Genomic DNA, 24,234 nt, shown 5'->3' on the forward strand with positions numbered 1-24,234 from the left:
TTGGGACCGATTCACAGATCCAGAGGCTGGTAATCTGATCATCGTCTTTCTCGCTTTTCATGCTGTGCTTTCTTCAGAGCCCCTTCTCCTGGTACCAGCCTGTGACAGTGCGATAAGACACAAGAAATTTAGTCATCATGGCTGCACCAAAGGAGCTCAGGGAAGGGATTAGGATATCCCATAACCCTTCCATTAGCCACGGACGGGGCCGCTCCGCTGCGATTACAGGGCTCCGTACCACCACGGTTTTCTCCCTCTCTGCCTGCTTGAGGAGATTATATATATATATGTATCTCCTGTTTTGTTTATATATTCACTCCCTATAAATAAAGCTTTGAAAGATTAACCCGGAAATAGTCACCATCACAATCAGCCCCCTCCAGCTTGGCACGAGACTCTCCAAAGTTGCACACTCCACTCCTCCCCAGCAACGCAGGCTAGATCACTTGCTGTCAAAGGTGTTATCGGAGCACTCATCTGTGTTCGGTCTTTATTAGGAAATTCAGACAGTGGACCTAAGCAGATTGACACAGGATACAGAGAGGGTGCCAATGGAGAGCAGCATTTAGGGAAAAATAGAATGAGCCGCAGAGGCAAAGCTGGGAGTGTTGCTTCCTGTCGCTTGGGGATGTGCAAAGCTTTTTGCAAAGAGGTCACTTCCAACAGTGGATGATGCCTCCTGGCAAATCTCTTGGACAAAATGTGGACATGCCCCCAACAAGACCTCTCTTTAGGAAGTCTTCACGCTGTGGATCTTTCCCTTGAAACATTTCATTCCCTTTTTAATTCTAGCAGTAAACAGCAACTAGAACAAAAAAATAGTATTAACTAAAATTTTAAAGAAAATATATTTAATTTTATTTTGGGGGTGCAGTTTAAAAATAACTGGAAAAGACTACATATTTTCTCTATAAGGAGGACATTTGAAGTGGTATAATTAAGACGCATGGAGAGAGGAGATGAGGAAAGGTACATGCCATTGGTATTGGTGAAGGGTTGCAGGAATTTTTACGTAGTTGCAAATAGAGCCATTAATCTAAAATAAATAAGCAAATCATCCTCTGAAAAATTTAATTTTAAGCCAAGAGAAAGCAGCATTGACTACAAATCTGAATTCAAGCCATGTACCAGAAGATCCTAGATGCCAATCTGCCATTGAAGGATGCCTGACCTTAGGCACAAGGTCTCACCTCCAAACAGATATAATTACATCTGTCCTTTTGGAGTTCCCAAGTGGTGCAGTGGTAAAGAATCCGCCTGCCAATGCAGCAGATGAAAGAGATATGTGTTCAATCCCTGAGGCCGGGAAGATCCCCTGGAGTAGGAAATGACAACCCACTCCAGTATTGTTGCCGGAAAACTCCATGGAGAGAGGAGCCTGGTGGGCTATAGTGCATGGAGTCGCAAAAAGGCATACCCGACTGAGCACAGCATAGCAGAAGGTTTTGATGAGGATTTAATTAAATGCCATAACACAGGCCAAGCACTGGTGACATAGTAGGTGCTCAACAATATCACGGTTACCAAAATGCCATCGTGGTTTTCCAGGATCCAGGAGAAAAATGGAATTCTGACTCAAGTCCATTGAGAACTAGGGATTTAAAATAGCAGGGAGGATCTGTGAATCTATTGAACCAACTCTGAAATGGGTTTAAAGCAGGACTGCTATTGGTTTCTACTCCGAGCACTGGTGTGCTCTCTCTCTTTCTCTTTTTGTTAAGTAAATCAGACCATACCCTGATCAGTGGCCCGTATTTCACAGCCCTAGTAATGCTATTGTCTGATAGCATCTTCCCTGACTGTTTCAGGCTAAAGCGCTCTGCTTGCCACCATGTTTGTCTATCTGCTCAAGAAGTACATTCACCTGGTCACTGATGGCTAAGCTCTGCTGTTGGAGAATCTAGCCTTTGAACTGGTATCCGGGATTCCCATTTCATGTTGCCATCTCTTACAGGCAACTCAGACCTATGGCTGAAAGTCACCACTGAACTTCTCAAAGACACTTGTCTGAGTAAAGAAACCAATAGTGTACTTGGAGAAATCTGACCAGGGCTCGTGTTTGCTCTCATATAATAAGCTCATTTCCCAGCACCACCTCCCTGAGCGTCTGTCCTTCCCTCCCATACCCTGGCAGGGAATTTCCAGCAACTCTGCTCTCTTCATTCCAGCTCATCTCTAGATCCACGCTTTAAGAAGCCAGATGACAAGTATGTTAAGATTCTTCTTGGAGTCCTGGTCCAGATGTTAAACCCCAAGTAACAAGGGCTGCTCCCATGTCAATACACTCTCCTGTCCAGATTCACATTCTGCTCTTCCCCATTTAACACCTTCAAAGTCCATTCCTGCATATTCTCCATGTGCTGGAAGAAATCTGCAATTCTGTTGGTTAGTAACCTCTCTCCTTCCCTGCTCACCTGTGCTGTGACATGATGTGGTTATTGTTCTGGAATAAATGAGAGGCAATGTCAAAGGTCAGGCTCCTAGGGAAACAATTTCTGAGATGGAGATGGGAAATCAGACAGCTTCCTGGGGAGCACTCTCAAGATGAGGCAAGTTCGGTGGGAGGGGAGCAGACCTGAGTAGGGGGAAGAGCTGTGCTGCAGAACTAATCTAGGAGAGGCTTTGACTGGTCCTGGGGAGCTCGGATGCTGGAAGGTTCTGCCAATTTGTGCCATTTGGGGCAGAGGAGCCTTCAGATCCCCCACGGACCTGGCCTTGTACACTGTCTTGGGGAGCGGTCAGAATTCTGTGCTGGGCACCATCTCCCATTTGGGCACAATTGCCGGAGAGGAAGTCAGCTGAGTCCTCAGTGAGAGCACCACTGCCCCAGTCCAAGGGGATGTTGGGTTTGAGCCTGTTGAGGATTTGGGGTGGTGCACCCAAATCCACCGAGTGGCGTCTATAGGAGTCCACACTTTGTACCCCATGCGTACACCAGTGAATTCATCCCACGGGAAACAGAAGTTCTGAGATTCTAGCTGGCTGTGCATCCTGGGAAAACCTGCAAGTGGAAGATGAGAGAGTGGGCCAGAGCCTCCCCTGCTGCAGGCGACCCTCCTCTCCGCCCCCTGCAATAGCCGTGCTAGAGTCCCCTCCCCGTCAGTACCTCTGCTGCCCACATACCTTCCTGAGGCCTTGGTGGAGGTGATGCCCCCTCAAAGACAAGGGTGGCCAAGAGGGCAGCAGCAAGTGAGTCAAGGGACCACCTTGTGCCAAAGCCATTTCCTAGCACCTGTGATATAAGAGCAGCTCTTCTCTTGCCAGGATGGTGAGTCTGCCCTTGTTCGCTGGTCCTGCAGCACGAGGACTCTGAAGCGGTAGAAGAGGCAGCCATAGCATAGCATTGAAGGAATGGCCTCTAGGTATCCAGGTTAGGAAGGGTCTGCCCCGGGGAACCATAACCTCAGGACCCCAGAACCTCAAGGTGAGGAGGAGGAGCACAGACTCCCCCACCCCAGGGTCCTGAGAGCAATGAGAGAGGGCACTTCTCACTTCCAGCCTTTGATCCCATCTGCCCAACCTCTGTCTTCTTCCTGGGGACCAGCCTTTGCTCCTGTTAGTGCATTAGGGCCGAGAAACTGGCTCAGCTTGAAAAGTGGGCCACAGCGACTTTTGTTGGGATAGACCAGCTCCCCAATCCTCCATTTCTTTCAGTTGGATGGCTGGGCACAGCCTTGTTGACCACCATCTTGGCTCCCGAGGCTGCCATCACTCACACCCAACCCCATAGCTCACTCTGGGTCAAGCTCCCCGGATGCAGAGACTGACCTCTGACACTCATCAGTGGCTCCTCCCAGCACAGAGGTGGGAACCACATCCAGCCTATGTGTTGTCCCAGGACCGTGTTCTGGTGTGCTCCACTACCACCATCTTGAAAGTCTTAAAATATTTGATGGGAAGCCATGGATCCTGGTGTTGGGCTCTTCAAGTTGTAACTGGCCCTGGGGACACAAATAAGGGCAAAATACCTGCTGGAGGATCATGAGCTTGTGGGTGATGAGAGGAACCATAGCCATGGGTTAGGATCCCAGGGAGGGTGTGAGAAGAGAGGGCAGAGGCCTGGGGGAGCCCACAGCGACCAGAGGCAGGGTGGGCAGAGTCTGCAGAGAACTGTGAATGGGGGGTGGCCACACCACACAGAGGCCTCGAGGTGAGCACGTCACAAAGGAGATAGTGTCAGAGCGTGAAGAGGGGCAGGACATCTAGTAAGAAAGGACTATAACGCGACTTATATTTGAGACAGAGAAAGTGCTCCCTCAGCAGGAACCATTCCAGCTGAGTGGGGGGCTCAGGGCATTGGGAGTTGGGAGGTAGCCCACCAAGGAAGAGGGGATACGGGAGCACTTGAACGGAGGAAGGCTTTCACACTGGAGGACACTTTAGTGTGCTCTGAGCCCGGAGTGTGTGTGTGTGTGTGTGTGTGTGTCCGCACTTGTGTGTGCTTGAGCCAGCCTCTTAGGCGATTATGATTTTTTTTACAACTGTATATTCTCTAAATTGACCACCTTTTCCTGCCCAGAACACTTAAACATTTTATTTAAAATTGGAGTCCAGTTGTACAACAGAACATTTTAACAAAATTTCTGATGTATCTAAGACCTCTTCCTTACTACAGACCACTCCCCACCCCCTTTCATAAACACCGGCAGTATTTTTTTTTTCTTCCTTAAGGCAGAAACTTTAATGACAAAGCAAAACACAAGCCTTCCAGTCTCAGTGAATGGCTAAATTTATCAATGTTCTCTCAGTTTATGTGAAGTAGGAAGCTGAACCTTAATTGGTGTGTTTTGTTTATTTTGCTTGGTTTATTTGCTTCCATCCAGAAGGGAAATTTATCACAGAACAATGAATTTATATCTCCAAAGCTTTATGCAACTGACTATATTTCTTGATTAAAACACTAGGCTTAAAAGTTCACTCCTTTTAGGGTTCAGTTTAAAAGTTACTTCTTGTTTGCATGTTTTGTTTTCTGCTCGAGGCTGTCATGGTGAGGATGTTAAGAAAAACTTTACAAGCAGGCCATGAAAGAACACTTTTTTTTTCCTTCTGGAGTCAGAAAGGATGAGAGAGAGGGATGAGGCCACTGTTGGTGAGATCCAGGTCGTAGCCACCCTAAGAAGAACCAATCAGAATGGATTCCAACAGGTTCGGACACAACTCGGTTCGTATATTGTAGGCAGTGCATAGACTAAACATTTTCCCATAAAAATAGCTCTTTTATTCAGAGATACTTACGGTCAGCACACACATTGTCATCACATGTGACTCAGATACACACAAACAATGGATTTGGAGGTCTGCCTTCAGCCCTTGGCATTGAACTGTGTTGTGAACTTCTTTTTTTTTTCAATCTCAGAATTATGGTTTCAGAAAACTGCTTTCTGTTTCTGGAGGAGTAAGACATTTAGTCTCAGCCTTGTGAAATATTGATAAGGTTCTGATTTGCAATGATTTTCTGTCTTTGCCGATTTTCTCAGTCTATAGTCAGTTCACATTTCCCTGTGATTTGCACACATCCAGAGTCAGAGGAAATTAGGCCAGAGCTACTTCACCAGTGCCCACAGTGACAGTGATGTCCCCAGATATAGGAACTTGCCATTCCATCGCAGCTTTATTTGGTCCACCATAAATATTTCATTCAGCCCTAAACGAGTCAGCTACTCAATCCACAGCGATGATGTATACACAGTAGGATTGTCTGCAGTTCATTCAAAACATACTAACTTTTAAACTGTCCTGTTTAAACTGCTTTAGTTACTTCAGATGATCATTTTTTTAATAAAAAAAGATGTATTTGTACTTTATTTCACAAATTAAATATTTGTAGAAACCTTATGAAATTGCCAATATTTGACCTTTTGACATACAAAAAGGCAATTCCTCATAGTTCCACCCAAATAATTTTTTTTTTCTGATGCTAGTATACAAGTGATCACAAAGAATTTATAATAGAGCATATAGTTTTAATGGAGCAAACTAATTACCGGAAGCACTTTAATTAGGATTTTTTGTTTTAATTAAATTTTATGCATTTGATGTTGAAACTATGTTTTAATAGAGAAAGACTACAGGAAATAGCAAAGCACAAGAAAGAGTTTTCCACTCTTTTTTTTTTAATTTTAATTTATGTTGGAACATAGTTGACTAACAATGTCATATTAGTTTCAGGTGTAGAGCAAAGTGATTTAGTTTATACATATACATGTATCTAGTCATTTTCTATTTCCCCATTTTAGTTACTACAGAATCTTGAGCAGAGTTCCCTGTGCTATATATACGGTAGTTCCTTGTTGGTTATCCATTCTTAATACAGTAGTGTGTACATGTCCACCCTAAACTCCCAATCTGTCCCACTATCTACCCTTCCCTCCTTGTAACCTAAATTCTTGAAGTCTGTGATTCTCTTTCTGTTTTGTAAATAAGCTCATTTCTACTCTTAAAGACCACAGAATTCTATGACTGAAAGAACAATTACGTGACTTCCAACTTCAAAATAGACTGAAATTCCAATTGAAATAAATTTCTTGCATTAAATGAAATGTGTTCATCTGTGTGAAGTTTTCAGTTGTCTAGTGACTTGTTTTGGAAACTTCACAAAAATAGTAATACAAATGTTTATACTTGTAATAATCGCAACCAACAGCTTTTAAGCACAGAATCAGACACATGCCAGATGTCATAAGCATTCACATATTATGCAGCATAGTTCATGCAGCATATAATATTATTATCACCATTTTACAGCTGAAAACAATATGGTATGTCAAAGTTATGAAAGTTGCTGAAATCACACAGCTGTTTCTTATGGCAAATTTTAGTATTAAACTCTGTGTGTGTGTGTGTGTGTGTGTGTGTATTTAACTCCAAGTATTTCAAAATAGGGTTTATTTTGCTATAATATGTGGAGAAGGCTCTAACCTGTGTCACATTTGTAAGTCCCCAGGGTTATTGTAACACAGAGAAACATCAAATCGCCTAAGGAAAAATACCGTAGGATGGAGGAAATGGAAGGTGGCCTTGAGAAGAATAGTCTTGCCTGGAATGTAGGCATACAGAAGAGACAGGAGGCAGAACTCCAGCACAGGGGTTAGTTCAAGCCCTCCCATTTTCCCCTTCCTGGAAGGGGGTCAGGCCATCGATCCAGAAGGGAAGAGTGGGGACGCCCCTGGTCCCTGATTAAACCCCTGCGCTGACCCTCGCTGGCTGGGGGTGGAGTGCATCATGAGACCATCACATAAGCACATCAATGATCTGGTATGATCACACTCGATCTCATTGCATGGCAGGTGGGTGTTGGGTCAGCAGAGAAGAGGAATCACATGAATTGATGTGAGAAGAAAGAGCCCAGTGGGAGTGACGGACGGACCTGGCCACTGAGTGCCCCAGGAGGAGCCATGAACGGGGACATGGTCCATTTGGACAGCACAGCCTCACGACGCCCCCCCAGGAGACACATGCATCTGGACTCTCTAACAAGCACATGTCAGTTCTCCTCTGTCTTTTTGACATGTGGTCATAGTTAATCCCTGCCTTTCCATGTTGCTATAAGGCTGACCTAATATTGCAGAGACCACTGGGCTCGCCCACCGTGTCGGGTGCTCACATAGGCCCTGAGTGCCAGGCAGGGGGATGTCCGTAGTCACATGATACTCTGTCCACTGCCATTGTCTGGCTGTGTCCTGACCCCAGTGAGTTCTCTCAAGGGGGATTAGGGCAGCCACACCCCTGTCAGCATCGGAGGGGGAAAGAGCTGGGCTGCAGTGGCCGACATCAGCCTACATCTTTGACCCATACAAGGAATCGAGGTTGGGGTTTGCTTGTTTCCTTCTGACTCTGAGACTCTTGTCTCCTGGGTGTGTGTGTGTGTGTGTGTGTGTGTGTGTGTGTGTGTGTGTGTGTGTGTGTGTGTGTGTATTTCACATGAGAGCGCATTCCCAGAGGCGCAGCCCACAGGTTGGCTCCTCTTTTGCGTTTCATCCTGCAGTGACCCTCCTGGCAGCACCCACACTGCAGACATGCAGCCCTTCCCATGAAGGAGGACGGAAGGAGGGAGGCCTCAAAGGCAGAGTGAGGCAGGAACCACTCAAATGTAGTGATCCTGGACCGTGGCCTCAGCCGGCACCATGCACAGGCTGATACGCAAGCCCACAAGAGAAGCGCCCAGAACCTTCTGGAGGAGAGCTTCCAGAGTGGTCTCAGGGGCAGAGCAGTGACCACAGCAGCATCCCGCGAGCACTGAAGGCAGAGGAGCATCCTCTGGGGTGGCTGCTGCTTCTCCGGAGTATAGGTGTTAGGACCTTTTAAACACGGTTTTCAGTCGCTCAGCCATGTCTGACTATTTGCCACCCTGTGGACTTCAGCCCACAAGGCTCCTCTGTCCATGGGATTCTCCAGACACCGGAGTGGGTTGCCATTTCCTTCTCCAGGGGATCTTCCCAGCCCAAGGATTGAACCCGCATCTCTTGCATCTCCTGCACTGGCAGGCGGGTTCTTCACCAACGGCACTGCTCTGTATATTTATTTTTATTGTCTTACTTTAGACATTGTCACAAGTGTCACACCGGGAGGCGTTAATGTGTCCAGAAAGTCACATCCCTGCCTGGATCTCAGACTCCTTGAAGACAGATTTTTCAACTTGATTTGGACCTCTGACCTTTAATGTTTTGTAGATAAATTGACCTGAATTTCAACTACAGTAAAGTCCAAAGCCTAATAATCTATAGGAGGAAATGACAACCCACTCCAGTATTCTTACCTGAAAAAATCCATGGACAGAAAGGCTTGGCAGATTACAGTCCAAAGGGCTGCAAAGAGTTGGACATGACTGAGTGACTGAGAGAGAGAGAGAGAGAGAAAGTCCTATATTATAACAAATTTGTCAAAGTGACAGACCAAGCAATCAGTCACATGCTGATCTAATAGAGAGGTGATCAGATCTCAAATATGACACTTCTGGTTGCTGGGATGGGTTTAACAGCCTGGAAGATATAAAAGACAGTGACCAATGGTTTCCTTGTTTTGTGGGTGTTTGAACCACATGGTGTAAGAGCAGATACAATCTTAACTGCATATCACCTGCACAAAATCTGCTCTAAGTCTGCAGCCATCAGTTCAGGCGGCAGGTTCCAATATTTCACAGGAGGGCCCTGTATTTCCATAATGGCTGCTTGCCTCTGGGTGGTCACCTGTTTGGTTTCCAGGGCCACTCTGCAACAGCTAGCCTGAGCTCCATCAATATTCAGGTTTGTGCTCTAAAATGAAACTATAAATTTCAATTTGGAGAAAATAAGCCCTCATTTGGGTTCATAAGTTTTAAATAACACATAACCATTGGCTACCTGAAGTCTGCATTTCCAGTGTTATTTTATGCATTTGACAATAGATGTTCCCCTCGGTTTGGGAGGAGGGTGAATGCATGAGGAATGCAAGGCTGGAAACGTAGGAATGTATTAGAGCTGTCAGACGGAGACAAATGATTTCTGAAGACATTTGAGACATCTGTGTAGCTCCATTGTCTGCAAGGTTTGAAGTTTCAGAATCCCATCTTCAAAACCCCTTCAAAATACTGTCTCCACGTTTTCAGGGCCCGAGAAAGAAAGCAGGGCCCGAGTTTTAAAACGTGTCATGAAAATACTTTGGTGCCAAGTCTGAAGCCCAGGAAAAGCCATGGAGAAGGATGCTGGGTGCCCGGAAGGGAGTCCAGGCTGGGATGCCCGCTGTTGTTCCAGCAGCATCTATGCCATCCGCCAAGTTCCGTTCCATAAAGTTAATTAAATTATGTCTATACCCCAGCAATGGCAGGAACACCTATCCAGTGGATTTGTGTTAGGCCTTCTTATCAGGCTTGATAGTAGGTTCATTTCCAATATCTTTTCAATCCTTTACTGTCCTATAAAATGCAGAAATTTTAATTTGAAAGCATCGTATATAATCTTGAAGAAGCTACTATTCAGACCTAAGTCACAGCAAACACACTTAGGCAATGTTTCTATTCCTCTCAAAATAGCCACCCTAAATAGCAGAAGGGGTAAAATATATTTTAAAAGCAAATCAGGAGATTTGTATATGTGTATATATGGTTTATGGTAGAGTGATTTTGGATGGAAGATCTCTGTGTTTTATATAACATATTTTTCAATATCTCTAAAGTGAGAGTTGGCCCCACTGGCCTGCAAGAGCCTGAAGAATGATAAATGTTTATTGTTTGATGTCTTTGAGTCTGGGGATGTTTGTCACACCAGAACTAGCTGATACATTGTCACCAGTGTTGCGATAACTGTCACCTACTAAAATCATATAATGTACTGGGCGTTTTTCATACAGTCATTGTTTAATTAATTTTTGACAATCATTTAAGGGAGAAAATACCACTCCAATGTATTAAATAGAAGTGAAGAGACTGAAGTTAAAATTTTTGTCAACATTTTTGAATCTATGTCTGGGTTATTCCCCAAGTTTTAGAGATGCAGCTTTCTCTTTCTTCCATGCAGACCTGCTCCTCCAGTGATTGGGATTCATTTCACGATTTCACCCAAAAATCCTCGTGATAACACTTCCTCCCTGTGTGTGGACATCAGGCTCTGATCTGCATCTCACCTCGTGCACACAGCCGGCTCCAGGAAGGCAGCCCCTTCCCCCTCGGCTTCCAGCTGGTGCTTGTCTTTCTTCTGCTCCTTGTCAGAGGACGTCCATCCAGCATCAAGCTGGCGGTGGAGAATCACACCCGTCTTGTTTCCTGCTCCATCAGAATGTGATCCAGTTTATTATGAGGAACCCCGGACTTCTGTCCGAGCATGGCATCGTTAACTGTCCTGTGGCTTGTTAGTGGCCGTCTGGTACATTTCCACTATTTGGTGCATGAGGACAGCGGGTGAGAGAGAAGTGACATCACTGCACAATTTCCCGGAGTTAATACATCACCACCCTGGGACAAGAACCCACCTCTATGTGGTCCAATGACACCTTTTTCCATCATATCCAGGATTTTCTTGCAGGAAAATTTAGAGTAGACATCTCTTGGTCCATTTCTCATAGTTCATAAGGTTGGTCTCTCGTCCTTGACATCAGGAAAAGGTGAAATGTGTAACCATGATGCTAAATACACACACTGGTGAACAGACATACATACATACACACACATGCACACACATACACTCATGCACACACACAGACTTACACATACACATGCACACAGAGAACTTAGTCAGGGTGTTACGGTCTCCAGCTTAATTTTTAGATAATATTGATTATGTAGATCTGTATGCATCCTGTGGCTACCCTGTCATGGGAAATCCCGAGAAAATACTTGTTTATGGAAACAATAAGTTTCATAAGAAATAAATGTTCCTTAAGGATGAAAATGAACTCCCCGTATCAGAATGAGCTGTGGAAGAATAATTTTATCTTTAAAAATTTGTAGATTGGAACAATTGTGTGATCACCCTTGCTCTCCGTTTGCACATTGTATGGCCTTGCTTGTATACCAAGATTGGAAAGATGGTACTGACATTCCCATTTTATCACTTGTTAAAATAATAAAAAAAGCTTGCAGAGAAAAACGTGAATATGAATCATAAGGCACCCTGTATGAAAATAAAGCCATGTCCTCCATGATTCACGTGTGATGTTATAGAGAGAGAGAACGTTTTCCACCAGAAGAAATCTGTGTTATCACACTCTGCAGACAGTAGCTGGAATAGCCTGAGTCCAGGCTTTATTTTGAAGTGAGAGGAACAACTTGGCTTAACAGGCAGAAATTTGGTGCCCGATGAATTGACAAAGAAATAAATAAAACTGAGCCCCAAAGAATTGATGCTTTTGAACTGTGGTGTTGGCAGTGTTGGACTCTTGAGAGTCCGTTGGACTGCAAGGAGATCCAACCAGTCCATCCTAAAGGAGATCAGTCCTGAATATTCATTGGAAGGACTGATGCTGAAGCTGAAACTCCAATACTTTGGCCACCTAATGCGAAGAACTAACTCATTGGAAAAGACCCTGATGCTGAGAAAGATTGAAGGCAGGAGGAGAAGGGGACGACAGAGGTTGAGATGGCTGGATGGCATCACCGACTCAATAGACATGGGTTTGGGTAAACTCTGAGAGCTGGTGATGGACAGGAAGGCCTGGCGTTCTGCAGTCCATGAGGTCACAGAGAGTCTGACACGACTGAGCGACTGAACTGAAATGAATTGACAAAATATTTAGGCACCCAAGGATCACATGTTATTGAGGAAAAGAATAATTCATTTTTAAACTGCTGCAAGACTAGAGAGGTGTCGTGGAGGGTGGGGCGCCTTTTGTGCAAAATATCGCAGTTGGCGGAGGGTCTGGGTTTGCTCCTCTGTGCTCCGCATGCCCCCTCCAGCTCTCCTTCCTCCAACAGGAGATGGGGCCCCTGTGCCCACTTCCCACCTCCACCCTCACCTCCAAACTGGTCTTTATTAACTTTAACAGATTGCACATTTTTGCAAAGATGCCACTGTCTTACCCCAGGGATATTTGCATTTTGAGAGCTGTCAGAATTTTAAGCAAAGGTGTGATGCTTGGATGACAGGAGTGGAGGAAGGATGCTCTGATCCCTGGGAAGTCTGGTCACTGGAGCACTGAGCTTCCTCCACCACTGCCAAGGATGGACACACCTGCCAGGAGTGATTCTCGACTTGGCTCTATGACTTCTGCCACCAAGGCTGAGTGTCAATTTCAAATCAGGATCTCTATGTAAATTATTTTTACCACTCAGCTTCCTGACTTTAAGTTTCTCTCTTCTTTACTCACGTGTCCCTGGACCCTAAATTGTGCTAAAGCAGGAATGAGTACATCAGGGGGATGCAGCATAAACCCCTCACTTTGCAGATGAGGACGCAAAGAGGTGGCAGAGTCAGGGGACCTCTCCAGTCTCCTCTTGGGCCTGTGCCTGCAGGGCAGCATGTTGGCCAGGCCTCTCTGTGTGATGCCATCTCCCTTCATGGGCATTGGCTCCGACAGGCCAGCTGTCCAGGCACAATGTTGAAGGGGCTGAACCCTGCAGACCTTATCAGTGTCTTTGTTCTTCCTGGATCAGGAAGATCCCCTGGAGAAGGAAATGGTAATCCACTCCAATATTCTTGCCTGAAGAATCTCATGGACAGAGGAGCCTGGCAACTTTTAGGTTGCACGTCTTTTTTTAGTTGACACTACATCCTTGATCTTGGACAGATAAAGACCTTGGCTGTGATTCATACACTTCCAAGATGTTTCATAAAGACACAGCTGAATGTTTAAAGATGAACCCAAGTTTCATGCAGATATATTTAGCAGTATTGAGAGATTTTATAATTCACATCCTCACTTCCTTCAAAGCTGTGACACAGTACTTGAAAAAATAAAAATAAAAAGACACATATCACAAGTTCTCTAAGTGGAATTTTAAAATGTCTATAAGATATAGGAGGGATGGAAAATTAGTATCAGAAATATCCATTGTCATTTAATTGCAGTGAATTTAAGTCTACATTTCCCGGGGAATGAAGTCAAAGAAGCAAGTAGGATAAGCTGTGATTTCCCATTGTCTGATGGGAGGGAGTACATCTGCTCATCAGGGAGGTTTTGTTGTCCAACCTAAGGCCATGTGCCTGTCACACAGTGAGGCCAAGCAAGTCAAAACTTTGGGATTTGGAGCAGAGAAAGGTTTGAACCTTTTCCCCTCTTCTAGGAGGTATAGAGACTTCCTCTGGGCTGCGTCCCTCTGAGAATCCAAGTGCACCCCCATCCAGGCCCTTCTGGAAGGGGCAATGAGGAGACCCAGCTCACGGCCCACTCACCTGCTTCCCTCCAGAGACCAGAGCACAGTGGAGCTTCGTCTCCATTGAACACAACCGACACCGGGCAAAACTAGTCACACAGCCTCTTGCGGGATCTTCCTTCTCCCCTTCCTATGGGACCATCCCCGCCTCCTTTTTTCTTGCTTTCTGCTGCCTCCTCCCCAACTTTTTAAATAGACGTGTAACTAAAGCTCCCCCTTCCACAGCACACTGTGTGTCTGCTCTTTTTATGAAGATTGTGATGTCTTGGTCATAGACTGTCAGGCGATCCCGAGAACAGCTGTGCTATGAAAAGTAATTAAGACAAGCTTAAATTCCAGCTCTTTATGCAACCTCCTGCAAAAAGAACCTCTTCTCTGTCATGGGGCCCAGAAATGCCCTGGGCAGACCCCCAAGGCAGTCCTCTCTTTCAGGGACCGGGTATATCAAGGCTGCTGAGCTGCCTTTGGGCACAGGCAGACATGAGGGGAAGCCACAAAAAATAGGTCAATTGGGTTGTCCCGAGGCAGTGGCACCCTTTATGTTTTCTGGCTCCTGCGACATGGTTCAGTATGTTGAAATTGGACCTGACACATTTTTTCAACCCACTACGATTGGGTCTTGATTCTATAGAAAATGCTAATGCTCCTGAGAAATTTCTGGAACCATGGGGCCCATTGGGGCACTGTCCAGCAGAGCAGTGGTGGACAGACTAGGCAGCCACTAGGCTGCGGGTTCCTGGTTTTACACCCTGTGATGGCCATAATGCTCCTTGTAATCCCTTTCAGCTTGGCATCTGATTCAACCTTGACTAGATGTTCTGTTGTGGCCGTGAACATGGCACTGAGCTGGCATCTTTCAAGTGCATGGGTTCGGCAAGTGAACTTTGCCTACAAACTTTCCCTGGGCATGCCCTGACTACACAGCCTGATCCAACCAAGCCAATCCAACCCAGGGACAGACGGGCACATAACAGCCTTGTATAAACTCACAGATTTTTAACCAACGCACTCTACCCATTGTCCTGTTTCTTATATAACAGTTAGATTCAGAGCAGAGATGAATCCATCCAGGTTGGTTTGCTGTTGTTTGATGTCTCTGTCTGAATGATTCTTTTGTGACCCCCATCAACTGTAGCCCACCAGGGTCCTCTGTCCAGGGGACTTCCCAAGCAAGAATACTGGAGTGGGTTGCCGTTGTCTCCTCCAGGAGATCTCCCCTATCCAGGGATCCAACCTGGGTCTCTTGCATTTCCGGCATTGGTAGGAGTTCATCTAGTGCCTGCAAGACCAGACAATGGGTTTGAATGGTCTTAGACTCTAAGCTGGCCCAGGACTTCAATTTTGTTTTCCCAGTTCATTTTATTGTGCTAGACTCTGAGGCCGACTACTGCGGTCTTTTGATGGGGCTCTGGGGTCACAGCCCTCCAGGAGCTCACAGTTCAGAGGGAAGAAATGTAGTCACTGCAGTCAGACTGCTTGTTACTGGGGAGAATGTCCGCCCTCCTCCAGGGCGAGTCCAACCCCCCCCCATCCAAGCCCTCGGGGCCCTCCTCCTTCCTTCTGAGTCATCCCCCTGGCCCTGCCTCCATTTCCCTCCTCCGGATGACACCCCACTCTCTGCACAGCCTCTGCCACCTTGGGAGAGAACCACCCATTTCCTGACGTCAAAGGTGACCCCAGCGGGTACCACTGCCATTGGCATTCACCCTTACTCTTTACTAAGCCACCTGCTCAGAACATCCCCTGGGTATAGATCCAAGGCCTCCCCACAGGGCTCACCCTCCTCACCTTCCAGCTTTGGTTTTTGAAGTGGACCTAGCAGGCATCTGTATGAAACCTGTATGTAGATCACGAAGCAACAGTTAGAACCGGACATGGAACAACTGACTGGTTCCAAATAGGAAAAGGAGTAGGTTGAGCCTGTATATTGTCACCCTGCTTATTTAACTTCTATGCAGAGTACATCATGAGAAACGCTGAGCTGGAGGAAGCACAAGCTGGAATCAAGATTGCCAGGAGAAATATCGATAACCTCAGATATGCAGATGACACCACCCTTATGACAGAAAGTGAAGAGGAACTAAAGAACCTCTTCATGAAAGTGAAAGAGGAGAGTGAAAAAGTTGGCTTAAAACTCAACATTCAGAAAACTAAGATCATGGCATCTGGTCCCATCACTTCATGGGAAATAGATGGGGAAGCAGTGGAAACAGTGTCAGACTTTATTTTTTTGGGCTCCAAAATCACTGCAGATGGTGACAGCAGTCATGAAATTAAAAGATGCTTACTCCTTGGAAGGAAAGTTATGACCAACCTAGACAGCATATTAAAAAGCAGAGACATTACTTTGTCAACAAAGGTCCATCTAGTCAAAGCTAAGGTTTTTCCAGTGGTCATGTATGGATGTGAGAGTTGGACCATAAAGAAAGCTGAGCGCCGAAGAATTGATGCTTTTGAATTATGGTGTTGGAAAAGATTCTTGAGAGTCCCTTGGACTGCAAGGAGATCCAACCAGTCCATCCTAAAGGAGATCAGTCCTGGGTATTCATTGGAAGGACTGATGCTGAAGCTGAAACTCCAATATTTTGGCTACATGATGCAAAGAGCTGACTCATTTGAAAAGACCCTGATGCTGGGAAAGACTGAGGGCAGGAGGAGAAGGAGACGACAGAGGATGAGATGGTTAGATGGCATCACTGACTCAATGGACATGAGTTTGGGTAAACTCCAGGAGCTGGTGATGGACAGGGAGGCCTGGCATGCTGTGGTTCATGGGGTTGCAAAGAGCTGGACTGAGCAACTGAACTGAAGACTCCAAGCTGGCTCAGGACTTCACATTGTTATTCCCTTCAGTTTTTTTGTGCTCGAGTCCGAGGCTGACCACCACGGTCTCCTGATGGGGCTCTGGGGGAAGGGCCTCCAGTGACCAGCTCTTCTCCCAAACCACATGCATGATCACCCAGATGCCTGATGGACTCTGAGAGTCACACAACCTCAAATGGGATTGTGTCTAAAGCCTCCCCGTCACGCAATCTCACATCCCCCAACTCTGCCCTTCCTCTCTGCCCTTCCTCTCAGTTATTCCGTTTCTATTATCGATGCTTCATTCTTCACTCGGCTGCAACCAGCATCCTGAAGTCACCTCTGATCCCGCTCCTTTCTTCCTTCCTGTATCTGATGAGTCGCCAAGCCCGCCTGTTGGGGTAAGAGTCTCCATATCCCTCTTGCCCTCGACGTGCTGCTGAAGGATCCTGGGTCAGGGCTCCACCAGGAAGGGTCTTCTGAGGCCTCCGGCTCCATGCAGGTCCTGGCTCCTCTCTTACCTGGCCTGTCTCCTCAGTGCTGCAGTAGACACTGCCCGGTCCTTAGGCAAATAGAGCCAGGGGCCTGAAAAATGAATGAGAGGTGTTCACAGACTAAACAAGATGCATTATAATAAGCACATGAACACTAAGGGGTGTGGTGCCCACAACTGAACTTGGAACTTCCCTTGCTCAGCAATGATATCCAGTTCCCACATAACTAAAATGCCTAAGAAAATGAAATCTAAGTCCTCAGTTGGTCTATTAACATTTCATTCCAAATCGAACTAAGGAAAAGAACTGGCCATTCGAACTTCAGAGGTCTCCAGCCAGAACTGAATAATCTGTGAGTTCTGCCTTGATACCGTGCACACATTCAGTGACCGCCATCCTGGTCACATCATGAAAACATCCCCCCTCCCTGGGCCAATCTTTCCTCCTGCTGATCTAACCTCTCAGCAGAGGAGGAAGCCTTGACTGCACACCCCTTCTCTTTAGATGTGATCCAGTTCCTCCTCCTCTGGACTTCGTGCTCACTTACCCAGCCTGGAGGGGCTTCCCTGGTGGTTCACTGGTAAAGAACCTGCCTGTAACACAGGAGATGTGTGTTCAGTCCCTGGGTCAGGAAGGTCTCCTGGTAAAGGGAATGGCCACCCACTCCAGTATTCTTGCCTGGGAAATCCTATGGACAGAGGAGCCCGGCGGGCTACAGTCCATGTGGTCACAGAGAGTCAGACACTACTGAGTGACTGACAGTGTCACTTCACTGTCATGCAGACTGCATGGTCGGCGCTGGACACGGGAAGGAATGTGTTGGGTAGGTGCCATGGATGGGCCAGAGAGGAGCCTTGAGCTTGAGCTCAAGACCAACCCAGGTCTGCCTCCTCACTGACTTGAAAAATATTAACTTCAAACTCATTCTCTTTTTCTCATCAACTATGAACCAAAGTGAAAAATTACCTTCTATCTAAACTAAAATAGTCCACTTTGTTATTGAAGTTATAAAAATAGACCAACGAATGCAGACCCCTGATTGTCAATGGTGTGGTTGGTGGTTTAGTTGCTCAGTCGTGTCCGACTCTTTGTGACCCCATGGACTGTGCCTGCCAGACTCCTCTTATCCATGGAATTCTCCAGGCAAGAATACTGGAGTGGGTTGCCATTTCCTTCTCCAGGAGAGCTTACTGACTCAGGGATCGAACCTGCATCTCCTGCATTGCAAGCAGATTTTTTTTTACCACTGAGCCACCAGGGAAGCCCCCCCCGACAGTGTGGTTGCTGTCACTCAAAACACCCCATCTTCAGTAGGACCAGGCGCAGCAGTAGTGATGGTAGAGCGTGGAGCCAGGAACAGTGCTTTACACACTGGGAATGATGCCGTGGCTTGTCCCCTCTCCTGTCAGATGGTGGTCAGGTTCGTAATTAGTGGTCCACCCGCCTGGATATCACAAGGGCAGAAAGAATTGCTCCATTGTAGGAGAATCTGTTAGGGCATCCGCATGGGAAAGTGTCAGAGACAGAACATTCTGAGGCTTCCTTATAGACTGTTTTGTAAATAAATCAGACTTTTTAATTGCTCTGTGAGAAGGATCTTTCTTTGAGCACGAGGTGGCTGCGGCTGAATGCCCAGGACATGTGTTTGGTCTGGCAGAGGGCTCTGGGTTCTTGTACTCAATATCCACAGCGACCCCTCGGATTCCACGTACATGGTAACAATTAAAAGCGCACAATGGCGCAACCATGTTCGCGGGGACAGAGGCAGGTTGGCTGCTTCCCATAACAGCCTCCCGGGCGGGCGGAACAAAGGGCCGGGCCCATCTGTGCAGGCCTCTGAACGCCGGCTGTTCCAGGGGCTCTCCTCCTCCTCCTCACCCAGGAAGCCGGCTCAGCGCACGGGCAGCCCCGGGCATTAGTATGGTAATGAATTCTGGGTGAGCAGACAGACCTGACAAAGGCATGGCTTTCCGGGCAGTGACTTAGCAGGTGGAGGACATAGAGCTGCACTGACTCCTTGCAGAGAGAGGGACCTGCCAGACCGTCTCCATGTCAGTTCCTTTGCCTGAGCCTTTCCTTCCAGGGGTGATAAAGATGCAGGAAGCCCTGTGTTCCATGCAGATGGTGGCAAATTCCAGAGTCTTATCCCACATCCGGGGCTTCCCTGGTGGCTCAGCTGGTAAAGAATCTACCTGCAATGCAGGAGACCCCAGTTCGATTCCCAGGTCAGGAAGATCCCCTGGAGAAGGGATAGGCTACCCATTCCAGGATTCTTAGGCTTCCCTGGTGCCTCAGATGGTAAAGAATTGCCTGCAATGAGGGAGACCTGGGTTCGATCCCTAGGTTAGGAAGATCCCTTGGAGGAGGGCATGGCAATCCACTCCAGTGTTCTTTCCTGGAGAATCCCATGGACAGAGGAGACTGACAGATCACAGTCCATGGAGTCCCGAAGAGTCGGACACGACTGAGCGACTAAGCACAGCACAGCACATCTCACATCTGAGCACGCTGTCTCTGCAGCTCGCTCAGTCCTCCGGTTCTCCATGTGGGCTCAGGACTTCACAGCAGACAGTTTGATAGTCTCAGCTGCCCCTTCTCATCTCTGTCAAAGGGGAAATAGGAGAGGCACCTGCAGTGGGCCCTCTAGGACATAGTTCAGCAAGGCCAGCACCCTGAAGATAAAGACTCTCCTTCTGGGTGAAGAGCCGTGCTTCTGACTACAGTCCTTGAGTGGATTGTCTACGACCCCCCTAAAAAAGCCTGAACCTTGGGGAGGGAGGGAGAGACAAGGCTGAGAGCTTCCCCCAAATGCAGAACAGGGGGCCAAGGGTCACACTCTGCAGCTGGCCTCCGGGATGGAGCTGGCAGGGGACCCGTCCCAGAATCAATCGGACACGCCTCAACCTCCTCTCACCGTCTCTTATATTTAAGAATTGAAATAAGCCTCAGGGAAACCACAGGGTTTAAAACATTGGCCACATCAATTACCCACTAATATCAACAACAAAACATGCCTTTGACGCAAGCAGAAGGGAGGGAGTCGCGGCCACGTCACGTCGAGTCCCCAAACGCGGTGGCACCAGTCCCCGGCAGTTAACAACTATTATATAAACATTATGGAATGTGCCCGGTGCTCCAACTGATGGAAAAAGCCTGGTCATGAGCCACCGGGGGCTGCCCAATGCCCGCGCAGCTCTCCAGCTGCGATCCGAGTGGGTTTCAATAAAACCTCAGCGCTCTTAACAAGGAGTTTGATGGAGTGTTAACAACCTTGAGCTTCAGGTCGAGCTGTTAACCAACAGAGTCGTCATTAACTGCTGGTAACGACTGCCTTGCCAAGGATTACTGCTTCATTATGACCTTGATAGCCAGGGTCCAGCCTCCTGACTCGGAGAGTGTTCTCCATAGCATGTTTCCCTACAGCCTTCACTTCTCATGAGCATCTTTGCCAGTGGGGAGGATGGAAGAGGTCAGAGGGCTGTGCCCAGCAAGGGGCTTCAAGAGAACTGATGCTGAGGCTTCAATCCTTTGCCACCTGATGCAAAGAGCTGACTCAGTGGAAAAGATCCTGCTGCTGGGAGAGATTGAAGGCAGGAGGAGAAGGGGGCGACAGAGGATGAGATGGTTGGATGGCATCATTGACTCCACGGACGTGAGTTTGAGTAAGCTCCAGGAGCTGGTGATGGACAGGGAGGTCTGGCATGAGGCAGTCCATGGGGTCACAAGGAGTCAGACACGACTGAGCCACTGAACAGCAATTAAGAGGTACAAAGTGTTATGTATAGAATAAGCCACAGGAAATATGGCCAATATTTCATAATAACTGCAAATGTGGTGTTACCTTTAAAATGTATATGTAAAAAGTTGAAGGTCTGATCTGAAAATGTTGTGAGTACAGAGCCCTCAGCACATCCCCCAGGGCCGTGCTTGTGCCCAGGGATGTGGGTGTGTGTCAGACAGGAACCATTTCTGGCCGCAGACAGCCCTTGGTGGTCCCCGAAGAGCTCCTTTCCTCCATGAGCTCAGCAAGCCCCGCTGTGGTCTTGAGAGAGGACCGACCTTTCCATCGTCCCAGCACCCTCACCCATCCAGACCAGAAGGAGTCCGGGTCCAGCCATGGAGGGGCGGCGCTGAGTCCCCACCACCGTGCTCACAGGGACACGGCAGGCAGGAGGTGGGAAGCATGAGCTCCAAGGAGACCGACCTCAGCTTCCCCTCTTAAACCTTTGTCAGTCCGGAGACAAAACTGAGCTTTAAGAGGAGGGATCCCAAAGGCAGAAGGAAGTGTCCCAAAGGCAGAAGAGGTCCCCCCTCCTCTTGGGCCTCTGTGATGGGCTTCCCCACTCACCACCAGGGACTGCCCCATCTAAGGAGTGGGAGACGCCCCGAGGTGACCTCTCCTGAGCCTTGCTGGGCTCTGCTGGGTATGGATGAGGACCAAAGCCACAGGCTCCTTGGGGAGTGTCCCACAAGCCCAGGACAGAGGGCTTGCAGGGGCAGGGGGCAGAGGACTCCAGAAAAAGAGGGCGGACTTCTTGTGCTCAGCCCAGGGGATCACAGCCGCCCATGGAGCGCCCCTCACTGGGCCCTGGCCTAGGGGGAGACTCTGCCCACGTGGAGACAGGAAAGACGCAGCTGGGAGTCCCACGGGTCCACACTTGCCCCCAGAGCTGTGTGGGAACGAGGGGGTGGGGTCCCCCTGCCCCATGGCCCAGGCCAGCAGGACCCTCAGCCCTGGGTCAGCCCTGGGAGGCAAAGAGCAGGTGGGGAGCTCCAGACCGAGCTTGGAGGGTCCTTGGTGTCCGGCAGTCAGCCTGGCCTTAAAGCGTCATCCTTTGTTCAGTGGATTCTGGCTCCTAAAAGTCTGCAGGTGGGGCAAGGGAGACAGAAAGCCCAGCAGTAAGCCCCGAGCCTTTTGGCACGAGCGCCGGAGTCCTGCACCCCCGATGTGTGCACAACCTCTTTCCCTTGCTTTCCAAACCCGGCCTCCTCCTCTCGTTTGTGAATATGAAAAGCATAACTGACATTTTTTTCTGTCTCCACCCCATGTTCGCGAGAAGCTACAAACACGGATTTAGGGAAACCATTTTGCAGACACATTTCTCCGAGCCAGAATTAAATGAAAGCAATATTAAAAATGCCTTTGAACGTGTTCCACAAACGTGAAAGAATATTTATAAATTGCGCTTGGGAACACACATCACTCAGCCTCTCCGTGACCAGCACTCTGGGTTCAGGCGGGGAGGATGGGGCCTCGGAGACCAGCTCCTCCAGCCGGGGTGAACCACGTCTCTTACTGCCACCGAGGCTGCCTGTGAGGTACCCAGGGAGGCAGCGCCCAGACTCATGGAAAGGACTCTAGACAAACTGGGTTTTGGACACTTCGGGTGACCGGTATACGTGGTGTACTCAGCTTCTGACTTTTAATGAAGTGGAGGAATATTGAAGTTGAGTAAATGTGCTACAAACTCCCAGAAGGTAAAGCTGATTCCCTATCCTATTTCCTATCTATCTATCCACTAGTGCTCTTCCGTCTTTCTGGCTTTCTCGCTTCTCCTGCTAACACCGAGCTGGGCATGTTTCACAACAGTGCATCAGACTCTTGCAGAAACAGTTATGCAGACAAGCCAGAGCTGTTTCTCTGCAAATGTGGGCTCATTATTTCAGGCCGCAGAGACGCTGCGTCCTGGAAGGAATGACACGTTTCACAGTTTTGTATCAAGCTTCTCATAGCAAACAAGCCTGTTAGAACTTCCTGAACTGAAGGCAACGATCTAAACATCTATACTTCCAGTCCCAGTTTACACACTCACACACACACCCTAACACATACTCATATTCACACACATTCACACATACACAAATACACTCACATACTCACACACACACTAACACACCCACACTCACTCAACTCAGTCACACACACACGCACACAACTCACACACACTTACACAATACACATAGACATACCCTAACACATACTCACATTCATATACACTCACACACACATTAACACACATACACTAATACACTCATGCACACACACTAACAACACACACTCACTCAACTCAGTCACATACACACTCACACAACTCACACACACTCACACGCTAATACACACTCACATACTCACATTCACATACACTCACACACATTAACACACATTCACACTCACACATACACTAATACACTCACACACACACACACACACTCAACTCAATCACAACTCAAACACACTCACACGCTAATACACACACACACACACAACACACACACTTTAAAGCATTCACATGTACCATTGTGTAGTGACACATGTACATGGAAATCTTATTTAAATTAATTAAGCCTGGAGCTATGAGTTTGTTCTAAGTATCTTACCTTCCAGTGAAGCTGTTTTTCCCTTCCGTTTTCCCCATCCAACCGCCTTGCTGGTCTGCAGCCGCAAGGAGGAAGCGCTGCCCAGCCGCTTGTCCTCCTGGAGACGGACGGGCAGCAGAGTGTCAAGAGGCACCTCAGTGGGGTGTGGTCCCCCTCCCCGCTGCCGTGGCTCCCTGGAGGGGAGGGAGACACCCCTGCCTCCTGTGCCCCTGTGCAGACATCACTTGGCAATGAGTGGTGCTACTGAGTTCAGTTTGGGAGGGCACCACTTGACATAAATTAAATATCAAAGGATTTGTCTGCAGGCTGCTTACTTCCTGGGTCATGGGCAGTGAGTCATAACCATGGCATAGGATGCTCTGTGTTCTTTGAAAGGCCAAATTTTCCTTTAAAAATAAAACTTTTCACACTTACAGAATTCAAGAGAGCTATCTTTAGAGAGAATTATTAGGTGTTTCCTTTTTCTTAGTTGATTGAGTCCACATTTCCTAATATCCAAAAGAATAATGTTGGCATATCACACGATTTTGTCATCTATGAGGAAAAGCACAACAGTGTCATTGCTTTGTGATTGATATTGGCATATTAATTATTTCCTTAGTGATTATGCAATATCTTGAATTATATGTTATTATGCTTTATCAAATAAGGATCCAGAACAGGATTTTAGTTCTTTCACATCGAATGAGTAAAAATACAAACTGTTACATAATTTAAAATCATAGTCACAACATTTTCAGGAAATGTTTTTTAATAAATTCAAAAAATCCATAAAATTAT

At 47.4% G+C, this 24,234-nt stretch overlaps 2 long non-coding RNA genes across 2 annotated transcripts; one reads left to right on the top strand and one right to left on the bottom strand.

The window, feature by feature from the left end:
• Positions 1 to 1,443: 1,443 nt before the first annotated feature.
• On the bottom strand, positions 1,444 to 3,001 carry LOC145516276 (uncharacterized). Its single transcript, XR_014061253.1, has 2 exons — positions 2,127 to 3,001; positions 1,444 to 1,591 (listed from the first exon to the last, which is right to left on the bottom strand). It is a non-coding gene; the product is annotated as an uncharacterized LOC145516276 (long non-coding RNA).
• LOC145516275 (uncharacterized) lies at positions 2,498 to 11,364 on the top strand. Its single transcript, XR_014061252.1, has 5 exons — positions 2,498 to 2,549; positions 5,057 to 5,145; positions 6,937 to 7,086; positions 7,287 to 7,482; positions 10,491 to 11,364. It is a non-coding gene; the product is annotated as an uncharacterized LOC145516275 (long non-coding RNA).
• The last annotated feature ends 12,870 nt before the right edge of the window (positions 11,365 to 24,234 follow it).

Source organism: Giraffa tippelskirchi, chromosome 8 (assembly GCF_054371585.1).
Source record: "Giraffa tippelskirchi isolate mGirTip1 chromosome 8, T2T-mGirTip1v1.2.pri, whole genome shotgun sequence".
In the NCBI taxonomy this organism is placed as follows: domain Eukaryota; kingdom Metazoa; phylum Chordata; class Mammalia; order Artiodactyla; family Giraffidae; genus Giraffa; species Giraffa tippelskirchi.